At 33.9% G+C, this 13,175-nt stretch overlaps 2 protein-coding genes across 2 annotated transcripts in view; one reads left to right on the top strand and one right to left on the bottom strand.

Annotated features, from left to right (window-relative positions):
- Positions 1–7,090, bottom strand: part of LOC120349990 (alpha-tocopherol transfer protein-like) — a 28,816-nt gene extending 21,726 nt beyond the window's left edge. The window contains exon 1 of the mRNA XM_039421809.1: positions 6,860–7,090. The gene's annotated coding sequence lies outside the window, so the exon portion shown is untranslated. The remainder of the gene's footprint in view (positions 1–6,859) is intronic.
- Positions 1–13,175, top strand: part of LOC111045964 (COBW domain-containing protein 1) — a 186,375-nt gene that overhangs the window by 73,105 nt on the left and 100,095 nt on the right. The window lies entirely within an intron of this gene.

Below are 13,175 nucleotides of genomic sequence, written 5' to 3'. Positions count from 1 at the left end.
TGGCATAATTTGCCGATTATTATAGCTGACTGAACTTGTTATTCGATCAGATCCTGTTTTAAATCTTCTCTGCAGCTCTTTATAAAAACGATTCTATGCGTATTTCTGTTCAAACCAGTTTTCAGGGTCTAAAGCCCGATGATTAAATGTTTATCAGAATCTATAAGGAATATTGAGAGATAATAACTATTGCAGTTTAAAAGGGATTCCACATTTCAAAACTGTTCTCTTCTAAGATCTTTTGCCCAGCCGGCTCAATAATAAATAATTGGAAGAGGTTTCCGATTTTTTATGTGGAGGATGATCCCCCAAATACTACTTGTGCTTCTTCAATGAGAGGGATGATGGAGGGACAAAGAACCTACGTAGAATTATTTAGAACTTGCATATTCGATTTCTCTCAGGCAAGCACTGTATTCATTATTAATTATTATTGTTGTGTATTACATTGTATTCTTAAAATGTATGTATTCAGGGCTACTTATTTCTATTTATAAAATAACATCATAGTACCTTTTTATTGTTTTTTAATCTGTTATTTTATGTTAAAAACTTTTCAAAAAAGGGTACTATTTTTCTATGATGCTATTTATACATTGTATTAATTATTATTGTTGTGCTCACATCTTGTGCTAGTATCTAGTATCTTACATCTGTGGCGAATCACAGATACATGTTCCTAAACATCTATCAATCTTGTAATTCTTGAAGGTTTAACATCTTAAAATCCTATCAATTCTTCTCGTGGTTCTAATAAGTTATCTATTTTGAAAATCTTTTCAGGTTCTTCGTAATTTTCAAATGCTTCATGCAATTAAAACCCATTTATTAGGTACCATTCATTCAATAGATAAATCGAAATACATTCATCAAATACCATTCATTATTTAGATGGTAATCCTTTGTTTTTCACAACTCAGAGTTGTGAAATACACAGACAACTCTTTTAGTCTGAGTTGTGAAAAACAAAGGATTACCATCTAAAGAATGAATGATACTTAATAATGAATTTATTTCAATTTTTATAAAGAATGTATGGTACCTAATAAATGTGTTTTAATTACAGAAAGAGAAATTTCAATTAAGAAAGTAAATAGAATTCAAAAAAAGAATAATCATTAAAGAAAGTAATATGTTAAATAGAAATACAAATACAAATCTCAGTACCCTTTTAAATTATTTTATCACATCATGTTTCGGACATTAATTCCATTTTCAAGTGGCAAAAAAGGCGAGTAATATGTTATTATACTACTATAGGCTATCGTTCATTCCAATCATTCTCATTTTTAGGTCCATAGTAGTCATGTTTCTAGAAGCGTGTGTGTATTCAGCTGCCAAGTTACCAGCAACCGTTTAAGTCGACGAGGAACTAGGCAAGAGTCAAGGTTGAATATCAAATAGGTGTGCTTCAAACGGGAAGTGATTCGAGATAAAATTTGTATCTGGCATCACAGTTTTTTTCAGGATCTAGCTGCAAACGTTTTTGGGTTTCCTTCTGTCTAATAACAGTGATTTGAGGTTGAGATCTATCACTTCATTTTTTATTGAATTCGATTCATTCCTACTTCAAATGCCTGGTTTACAAGTGCTTGCTTCTTGTTGTTATTGATTTTGTTTCAATGCTGTTTTTTATGTTTGGGATTCAATGGCTCATGGGTTCGTGATAATGCGAGGATCAATACAATGCATTCTTGCAGAAATTTGAAATATTTATTTATCATTCTTTTTTGATAATCTATTTCTTCAAATTTGTTGCTGTTTTTTGTTACTTGTAGATTACTTGTTACTACTTCTGTAAATATTTTGATAACTAGGAATTGCCTCGTCTACTGTGTGGTAAATTCGAAGCAGACGAAACGCTGGAGCACATTTTTCTACATTGTCATTTATATAGCGGTTTCAGACAAAAATATCTGCGGAAATACTCTCTGACTTACCTAAACGAGATTTTAAATATAAGTGATGATCCGGAAATGAACGACGTCCTCAGTTTCATGTGTCAAATGCTGAGACTAAGATCTTTTGTGCTATCAGAAAAATCTGGTGTGGCGCACTCACACAACTTTCCTTGCCGTTATCAACTGACGCTAGTGCTCCCGCGCATATCAAATCTACTATTCTAAGATATGAGACAGCTGGTGACAGGACAATAGCGCTGCAGACACACGAAGTCTGCTATCTCTTCATAGTGAATGATTTAATAGAATCAACAGTTGCCAACAGTTTGCAATTGAAATAATAACATTTTCTGAATTTCAAGCTTATTTTCAATTTTAGGTGAAAATGTTACTGAACATCAATTGTAGAGATTTTCATGCTTAAACTTTTCCACCTAAATTTCTTTGTTTAAATTGTATCTGAAGCCTGATATTGGGAATCTAAAATCAAACTTTGCATAGATGGGGCGAAGCTCCTGAAATTTTTACAGATATGGGACTTGTGGCAGTTGATAGAGCTTATCAATGACTATTTTAGGTATAAATTTGATCAAAATCGTTGGAGCCTTTTTTGAGAAAATCGCGAAAAACCCTGTTTTTGACAACATTTTCACCATTTTATCCGCCATCTTGAATTGCATCAGATCGAAATTGTTCGTGTCGGATCCTTATATTGTAAGGACCTTAAGTTCCAAATTTCAAGTCATTCCGATAATTGGGAGATTAGATATCGTGTACACAGACGCACATACACTCATACACACACACACACATACATACCAATACCCAAAAACCACTTTTTTGGACTCAGGGGACCTTGAAACGTATAGAAATTTAGAAATTGGTGTACCTTAATTTTTTCGGAAAGCAATACTTTCCTTACCTATGGTAATAGGGCAAGGAAAGTAATAATATCAGCATGGACTGGTGACATGCCAGCAATATTATACCTTGGACATTTTCGTTAGGAGTAAGAAGAATAATATGGAACTCTATATTAGTTTTGTTGTGTGAAAAACTGTTTCTGTTCACTTTTGTAGAACATTTCCAAAAAATCTGTAATCATACACTGTATGAAGCAATAAATAAATTCACAACTAGGAATTGGAAGTTTTCCAGTAATAGTCTGAAGTCTTGGACATAATTATAATAATTTGAAAATTTTAGTATAAGGGATCCAAAATATGAAGGGTGTTTAGGAAAAATTCAATGCTACCGCGTCAATTTAAATGATAAAAACAGAAACTATCATTTGAATAGGATCATTGATCTTTATAACTTGACTTCCTTCCTCTTCTATTTGTTCCGATTTTTTTAATTCAGAAGGTATCTATAGAATAGATGATGGAAAAATTGAAAAGATCATGGTATATTTTTATTGTTTCAAGTGTTTGGTGAGAAAATTACACAACATTTTATAAAGTGAAGAAAACATATCGTAACCTATTTGAACTATTTTAATGAATCAAAATTCGGGGGAGGAACAGTTTTGGGATGTGCCTGTTGATCCTCCCAAAATTATTTTACATGATAATTTTGTATCATTGAATCAATTAAAGAATAAAATAAATATTTATGTATTGATTCTTCAAGAATTAATTGAATTCTTTCAACCAGTTTCACTGGAAAAGATTCCATGTAACTGTTTTAAACTACCGGATAATGAATTGTGTGCCGCAGTCTTTAGGGGAAGTTTTAAATAAATAAACATGGAAATATATTTACCATTTGTTCATAATTCGATTTTTCTAAATTTGGCACAACTTTCTTTTGTTCCGCCAATGACTTAATTAATTGACCGAACGTAGTGAAGTCTGTGTTTTAACTCGGATTTTCTTTTGTCTGTCTGTATGTAACGCGATTAAGGCCGAACGCGTTGATAGAATTCTATGAGATTTGGCAGGAATATTCCTTTTTCAACTGCGCGTCGATGTATAAACAAGGTTTTTTGAAATTTTGCATTTTTAGGATAATATGAAAAGAAAAGGAATTCCTCCATACTCTGATATCACTATATCATCTACTTTGAAGATAGGATTAATCAGGCTATAGAATTATTCATAATAAATCAGCTGACAAGTGGATTATTCATTGCATGCATTACCCAGATATCTGGCCTTTAGGTAGGGTTTCAATGTTCTTTATGATGCGTGCCCATCAGTATCAATATTCTCACATTTGAAAAACAAATTTAAAAGGTGATTCAAAATGAAATAAAAAATGATTAAATGAAATAAATAATGCTGAAGAAATCATAATAGTCTTGCTTGAAAAAAATTAATTTTAAAATAGTTAAGAAATATTTTTATCAGATGGAAAGATTATCACGGAACTGGATAAATTATCATATGGGATACAAATTCAAACGTTTTTATTAACATAAGTAAGTTTTTTTATCTTGGAGAAAACAAATAACAGTTTTTAAGAGTAAAATTATGATTGAACTGTGAATTGTGATTCGACCGAATCAACTAGAACAGGTGACATCAGATACTTGTGGATGAGAAAACTGCGTGAGGCTACTATTCACAGAACTACCAGTATATAATAATGGAATTCTAACTGATGGATTCTGAAAAATAGTTCAATTCTTAGAATAATTGAAAAAATTAATTAGAAATTTGTCTTGGAAAAATTGACGCATATAATCTATGCATTGAATTTTCATATTTCTAATTTTTGGCTTCAAATGAAGTATCATATCTGCCTCCACTGTATCCGACTGCAGAGGTGTCCACAGGGTGGGATAAAACGCAGACACTGTCATTGAAATTCTTGGGCGGGGGGGGGGGGGTTGAATATCCATTGGTCTGTGGGAGGGGGAAGACGCATATGACGAATGTTAGTGCATTGTTCAATAGAACTTTTTCAACCATCAGTATAACTTTCAAATCTATATATATAAAAGCGAAATGGCACTCACTCACTGACTGACTGACTGACTCACTCACTCACTCACTCACTCACTCACTCACTCACTCGCATAACTAAAAATCTACCGGACCAAAAACGTTCAAATTTGGTAGGTATGTTCAGTTGGCCCTTCAGAGGCGCACTAAGAAATCTTTTGGCAATATTTTAACTCTAAGGGTTGTTTTTAAGGGTTTGAAGTTCGTCTTTTAGCATGTATATTCTTCTTCTCCTAATCTCTTAATCATAATTGAAATTTCCATCATATGTTACTATAGAACTATAATCTAGATAGAGTACCTCTTCGAAATTTCAAAACAGTTGTTAACTGGCAACTAAATTAATAATTTTGTCAGGTTGGCGTTAAGTTGAGTTGACTTTGTTAGGTTGGCACCAAGTTGAAGATTTAAATGCATTTATCGCGGAAAAATTGATTGGGCACTGCTACATCAATCCTGGGAATATTATATTACTAGCAGTCAGGCTCGCTTCGCTCGCCATATGCGTTTAGTCTGGACCCCCGACTGGATTGTCCTAACATATGATAAAAATGCCCAAATGAAAAATGCAGGCGAGCGAAGCGAGCCTGCTGATCTCATTCTAGGACGATCCAGTCGGGGGTCCAGGGGGCGGAGCCCCCTGGCTAGACGGATATGGCGAGCGAAGCGAGCCTGACGGCTAGTACCAATATAAAATTGTTCACTTGTATGCAAAGCTTTTTGATTATCATTCAAACTCCAATGTATTGCTAAAAATACAAGTTTTGATTAACACAATAAAATTCTATAAAAAATACGTCTTCACGAGTTGTCAGTACCATAAATCTATAGAAAAACCTTCTCCACGAGTTGTCGGTGTCAAACTTTCTAAGAAATAATATTCAGAGCAAATTTTTTAACAATATATAACATTATTGATCCAATAACCATCTAATGAACATATTAATCGGGACAATGATACTGAAATTCAGTACAGTATATCAAATTGAAATAAGTTGAACAAAAATAAACAATGATGCAGTTCACATTATTATCTCATTATTGAGAATTGGAATTGGAATTGGAATATTGCTTCATGTTATTGCGTTTGTTGTGATTCCAGATTATAAATTAATATTATATTCCATTAATATTTATTTATATTCCATTGTGATTCAATTCCAGAAAATAATGAAGAGTCTTTGATTTCAGAATGAATATAATATTCTTCCAAACTATTTTATAGGTTACACATTATCTACTATGATCTACATACAATAAACAAAGTTATTTTAAATATAGATTGATTTATCAGTAAGTCAAGTTATAGTTCTATTTTTTATTGATACCATAGCCAAAGTAGATGTATCCCACTTTGAACTCGAGAAACGTTCAATAAATAGTTTGAGTTATATTCTATGTAGGTTACTAGCCTACTACTTTTTTAAATAACCCTTCTTAATTGAGTATTCATTGGTTGGTTATCCCTCCATATACAACAACCAGTTATTAAAATCCTTGAATTCCTCAATAACAAGTAACATTATTCCAAATAAGAAATCACATGCAAAGATTAATGCTACATCAAATAAAACTGCTTCATTGGTTGAATTTGAAAATAATTTAAATTGATTCGATTAAAAAATATATATTAAAATATTTTTTTTGTTAATTCTCTCAAGTCACATTAAATTTAGCCTCTTCTTTGTTTCAAATCAGTAGTCATTTCACTTCACATACAACATTATTATAAAAAAGGGTAGGCCTACTTAGATTTTCAATTCCCAGATAAAGAGTAGCTCTCACCAAAAAGTTGACATTACATAACACTGTCATTTGACAGTCTTCCAGTATCGAAGCAATTTTTCTCCATAAAAATTTACATAGCCCTGTCAGTTCACAGTCTTCCAGTATCTAATATTTTTTTTCTTGAAAAAAAAAATGAATTACCTATATAATATATGACCCTATTATCAAGTTAACATTCATGCGATATGAAATATAAGGTTATGAAAATGAAAGCTTACTCACTTGGGCTTGCAAACCAGTGGGTTATGGGTGATGCAGTTGTCGACTGAATAGCGACTCAGTTCTCGCGGTTGATCAGGTCCAGCAGACTTCACCCACCTCACCCCGCATCCACTGATGATCTTGAAAATTTCAGACCCGGCTAAACAAACCGGTTCAAATTCGCTTTGACCAACAACGCCACTTGTTATACATCTTCCTTCCGTTTAGTTTTCATATCAATTTGAAAAAAAAAAACTATTATTACTAGAGTCATTCCTGTAATTCATATTTAGCACCTCGTTGACCATGATCGGTTTACGTGGTAAAGAGATGTGATTGCTTCAAAATTACTATTGGCTCTTGAATTTGATGTTAGGAATCATGCTTCAAAATTACTATTGACTTTTGAATTTGATGTTAGGAATCAGTACTACAGTACTTGCTTTAAAGCTAGCCTTATTCCATCTATTTCAATTGTGATTGAAATTTAAAAATAGGTTACCCCTGTTATTATCGACTTTGATTTACATTCTCTAACTTATGAGATATATTTTCTAACACTCTATTGAATATACAATCAACGTATTATGAAATCATATCATTATACGATTAGCAAAAGGACATATAATAATATTACTCATGCTCATGAACCAGTATTTTTTAAGTATTTACTGTACTGTAGCCTACTTGTCTATAATATCGTTATTCCATACCTGTAATTTTGTATTCGTTCAAAAATAGTAATAAATTGTTCCACTCACTACTGGTAGTCCAGGCAACGACTGCTCAAAAAAAGGTATAGAGGGAAAAGTTTGAAACACAATTTTTGACACCATAGCTTGTGCTGATGGGTTAGGGGTGGTTTGAAAGTCCCATGTATCTTCTAGTTTTCTAGGTATGAGCTCTCGAAGGTGTCACCAGAGAAAACTTCTATATTTTTCCAGAGAAAACTTTTATTCTGTGGTGTCACGTTTTGAAGAAAAACCCTTTCGGCTTCGATTTTTTCATCTTTTTGGCCTTATAACTTTACAACGATTGATTGAAAAATCTGTGCCAATCATGAACTCATAGAGCATCAGATTCTCTTCAATTTCATGTATTATTTCATTATTTTTTGCATCTCCCTACGATTGTTGCGTTATAGTGTTGAGTATAACGTTTTCAGTTGAACAACAATAGATCAATTGTCAGGGAAATTTGGAGGGAACGTTTGGAATACAATATTTGACTTCGCAGCTTTGTTTGGACTAGTTAGAAGGTAGACATATCAAAAGTCCTCACCCTTGTGCTCTAGGGAGAGTGTGGTTTAAAAGTTTCGTTTTTTCATTTCTGGCTTACACGCATGTATTTTGGAAACAATTCATTTCAGCGACATGACTAACTGAACAAAAATGAAACCAGATAGATTTCCTACAAGTTTGGTTCAGTAGAGTCTTGAGATATCTCCTTTAGTTTACGAGATATCCACTTTTAAAAGTTTAAAATCTATTAAAGACAGTTTTTCTTCCAAATTTTTGCACTATCAGGGCTTATTACTCAACAACATTGCATCGAATAAATAAGTACTGAATGTTGGGTTGTAGAGGATTCAATTCTCTTCAAATTGATTTATTTTTTTACCATTTTATGGTTTCCATCATTTGTGATAGCAGCATTAGTGTTGAGAGTGAAATTCTCAATACTGCAACAATAGATCATTTGACAATGTAATTTGGACACAATATCTGGAACACAATTTTTGACTCTGCAGCTTCATTAAGACAAGTTAGGAGCTGAACATATTGGAAATCCTCATCCCTAACCCCTGTGCTAGAGGTGGGGTACCATCAGATTAACACTTGTTGCTATATTGAAAATTTCACACTCAACACTAAAGCTGCTATAACAATTGATGGAAAGCTTAAAATGGTGAAAAAATACATCAATTCTGAGAGAATTGAATCCTCTACAACCCAACGTTCAGTACTTATTTTTTCGATGCATTGTTGTTGAAAGTGCAAAAAGTTGGGAGAAAAACTGTCTTTCAAAAGATTTTACACTTTTAAAAGTGGATATCTCGTAAACTAAAGGAGATATTACAAAACTCTAATGAACGCTTTTGAGTATCCTCAACTTCATAGTTTACACTATTTGACCAAACTGAACTAAACTTGATCAATGTGGATATCTCGTGGGACGCGAGAACCTGGTGGGGGGACACGGGGGACGCGTCCCCCCAATATTTTATGGTATTATGCTGTGTCCCCCGGAAAAAATTATTGAAGATTCAAATTATGGCTGGTAATCGAAACAAACAATACAACTAATGCTGTTTTATTATGCTGATTTGTTTGTAAATAATTTTTATCTAGTAAAACTTAAAACTATTAGGCTAACTCAGAATTTTATTTATTTTCTCACTAATTTACCACTGCCGAATAAAAGGATTTAAAACAGATTTGAAGTAAAATTTGTTTTAAAAACCACCATTTTAATAAGCTATTTTTCAAAAAATCTTTGCTGGGGGGTGCTCACCGGACCCCCCAGTACGTCCCCCCCAATGTCGAACAGCAATCTACGCCAATGATCAATAGCAACTTTTTCAACATCAAAGGGATGCATTTAAATACAGTGGTCGTGTGCATAGGATGAAGTCCACCGCATGTATCTGTGTGAGAAAAACAACATAGAAAAACAACATATAAATGCCGTTAAGCGAGAAAACGCTAATACGAACACATTTTTCAAAGTTAGCTCCAAGGAGCAATGACTTCATTTTATTCATTCAGAAAAGCTCTAAAAGGGAAGAGGTTTGAGAATCAGAGGTTTCAACGAGGGTCTTTGAAGTAACTGAAGATTGATCAATAACATACTCTAAAGTGGGTTGGTTGGTTGCTCCTTTGCCTTTCATGGTTTATTCGCGTCCCAAATTAATGGTTATTGCAATGGTTACCGGGGTAGGGGGTCGATTAAAAGGAAAAGTTTGTACCATAGTGGCCTTATAGGTAGGTAGTTTAGAAATCTATATAGGATGTTACTAGTGGCCAGTACTTCTCATTACGTCACATCCTATCAACTTCCTTTTTCCGAACACGGATATTGATGGAATGTGACGTACTGTAATGACAAGCACTGGCCGTCAGTAACGTTCTAAAAGGAAAAGTTTGTACCATAGTGATCTTATAGGTAGGTAGTTTAGAAAACTAGAGAGGATGCTACTAGTGGCCAGTACTTCTCATTACGTCACATCCAGTCAATTTCCTTTTTCCGAACATGGAAATTGATGGAATGTGACGTACTGTAATTACAAGCACTGGCCGTCAGTAACGTTCCATCTCTACATTCCCTTTCTATATACGGAGCTATAGAGTTAGTCTAGATGATGTAGTTAGTCTGTATAAGCAGCTCAACTTAATGATTTAGGCCCGGTTGCATAAAAGCCGATAAGATTCTAACCGTGATTAATTTCACGAGAACCAATCAGAGTCAGAGAAGGCCTTTTTGATAAGACGGCTTCTCTGATTGGTTCTCCTGGAATTAATCACGGTTAAAATTTAACCGGCTTTTGTGAAACCGGCACATAGTATCTCAATGTTTTATTTCTTATTCTCAGCAAAGCTGTCAATAGACTGTTTTTAACAAATGTATGAAGTTTGCCGTCATTACTGTTGTAGAGCTTATTTGTTTCGCTCATAGAGGTCGCTAGTTGTACTGCACTGAATACAGAGCGGTCACAAGAAGTCAGCCTGTATCAAGGATAGTATATAGCTATAAAGATAGTATATATCTGTAGATAGTATATAGCTATAGATAGTACCTATATACTATTCTTGAGCCGGTATAGCCTACAGTAACTATATTTATTATCTAATATAGGGTAATATGGGCATTATAGCCTTTTCATTAGGCATTATAGCCATTCTTTTCATTATTACTGAAGTATAGCCCAGCCAATGAAGGCATAAAACAGGGGTTTCCCTCAACAAATCGAGGGAAAGTTGAATTTACGCAGGGTGTTAGTATACATAGCACATAGCATGGAAACGAAGAGTCCCCATCGTTACACCTCTTGATGTCTCCCCCTTCTTGGAAATCACGTGATTGAGAAATAACCGTCAAAGGAAACTAATTGAATCTCTGGATGTGTGGCAGGTAGCTCCATATTGTTGGAAAAACATGTGTTGGTGAACAGCATTACGAGCTAATTGAGGTTGGAGAGAGTTTTATAACATGCTAACATAGAGCAGAGTATTCTCTGTAACTTAACATTAATTTCCGTTCTCAAAAAATACAGTGCTAAAATACCCCTTGATGAGATTGCACACGCCACCACACATGACTGTAACGTTTAACCACAGATCTAAGCTCATCTAGTCTATGTTTCAACATATAACACTGTGAAGTGGCTTCTCATGTATTCTCTGTGGATTCAAATTGTTTACAATTTTTAAATCGGCTATAAGGACTTCTTGTGAGTATTCGATTGTGACTGGAAGATGACTCATGTTTTTGAAAAAAAAAAACATGAATCCAGACCTTAAAAAATTGGTTAATTCCAAACATATCATTGGTTCAGATAGATACTATAGTGATGTCCACATTTTAATGGCAGTATTTTATTAACATTGGTGCTGCTATACTATATTGTCTATCATTCGACAAAGGAGATCACGCCATCTTTTCCCAGCTCTGCAACGTTGCCTGATCGTTTTTAACAATGTAGAAATATAATTAATCAACACAGTATTCAATCAGCCCAATATATGAAAATATATTATTCCATCATTGAGAAATATATTCTCTTGCCGAAAAAAAATATAATTGAGTCAAGAATGAAGAGTTAATATTACATCAGATATACTGGTATCAGCCATCCTCTATAGAAGTCAGTTGCAAGGCAGAGAATCAGCAACGTTGATCTTTCTCCACTGTCATTATAACGTGGACCTCACTATAGTCCTCATCATTAAGGACCGGTTTCCGAGCTCGGGATTTAGCTAAGTTCTAGACTTTAACCGGCTTTAAACTCTGGAGTCAGAAAATTGGCTTTCCGAGTCAGAGCGTTAACGTAGTCGAGGACTCAAATAGACCCTGGAGTTTAGAGATCACGTTAGACCCTGGAGTTTGTAATTTCGCTTTCTGAGTGAATGGCTTATAAGTCCAGGACTTGAATTAGATTCTCGTCACTTTCCGAGTCAAGGATTTATCAAAACTCGTCAAGTCCAGAACTTGAAACAGCGTGATTTTAAACCATCGACTGGGGAAGGGTTTAAATTTAAGTCCTAGACTTAACCGAGCAAACACAATAAATTCAGTTATTGTTTTGGAGTAGATGAATAGCCAAATAAATGTCATGGAATACTTAAATTATTTGAATTAGTCCATCTAAATTCATAATTCATAGTTTGCAAGTTTATTTTGGAATAAAGTTCTTCATAATATTATGCGTAAAAAACTAACCTCATTTTACGACTGTGACATAACCTAAAAATGTTCAAGAAAAATAATACAAGGATTGCCTTGGAATTTTATCTCCCAATGTGAATATTATTTATCAATGCCATATTCAACATAATTATTATTAATAATAATATAAAAATAATAAATTATTATTCCAGTTTTTTTAAAACAAATACATTTTCCAACTTAATAGGTAGCATACTAAAATTTTTATTCAAAAATCAATGGCAAGGATCAATGATAAATAATAGCATAACGTAAAATGAAATGTTTATTTTTTATTCATGTTTCAAAAGGTTAGGTTTTGCTTTGAATTTTTAGACGTATACCATACAAAGAAATAGAAACGTATTTTCACAAAATAGTTTGGAGAGCATTTGAATTATCCCGCTGCAATCAGCTGTTTTGATGTAGGCCTAATGGCAACAATACAACAGCAAAATATTGAGAATTTCCCTCATGTTTACTGCGTTAAAGTCCTTGACTTGAATAAGTCGAGAACTTAATAGACCCAGGAGTTTAGAACATAAGCCCGTCACTCGGGCTTAGTGACGTTGATTTAGACCCGAGAGCTTATTTATAGATCCCGAGCTCGGAAAAAAGCTCTAAGTAGAAATTAGATCTGTGACACTACTTACAGCCAGATCCCCACTTATCAGTATCATTGTCCAGTGTCCAGTTTAGTGAAAATCTGAAATAGTTATTTGTGCAACTAGTGCGCAAAGTGACAGTTTGCTGCACCGAAAGAAACGTTTACGCCCGAGCCGTAGGCGAGGGCGGAATGGTTTCTTGAGTGCAGGAGAGGAACTTTGCGCACGTATTTCACATTAAGTTTTTCCTACAGTTACCATTGAATATGAAAAGTGGGTAATTATGGGTAAAATTGCCTGAAATCCAT

This window comes from Nilaparvata lugens, chromosome 2 (assembly GCF_014356525.2).
Source record: "Nilaparvata lugens isolate BPH chromosome 2, ASM1435652v1, whole genome shotgun sequence".
NCBI classification, from domain to species: Eukaryota; Metazoa; Arthropoda; class Insecta; order Hemiptera; family Delphacidae; genus Nilaparvata; species Nilaparvata lugens.
This window is presented reverse-complemented; position numbering and strand designations above follow the sequence as displayed.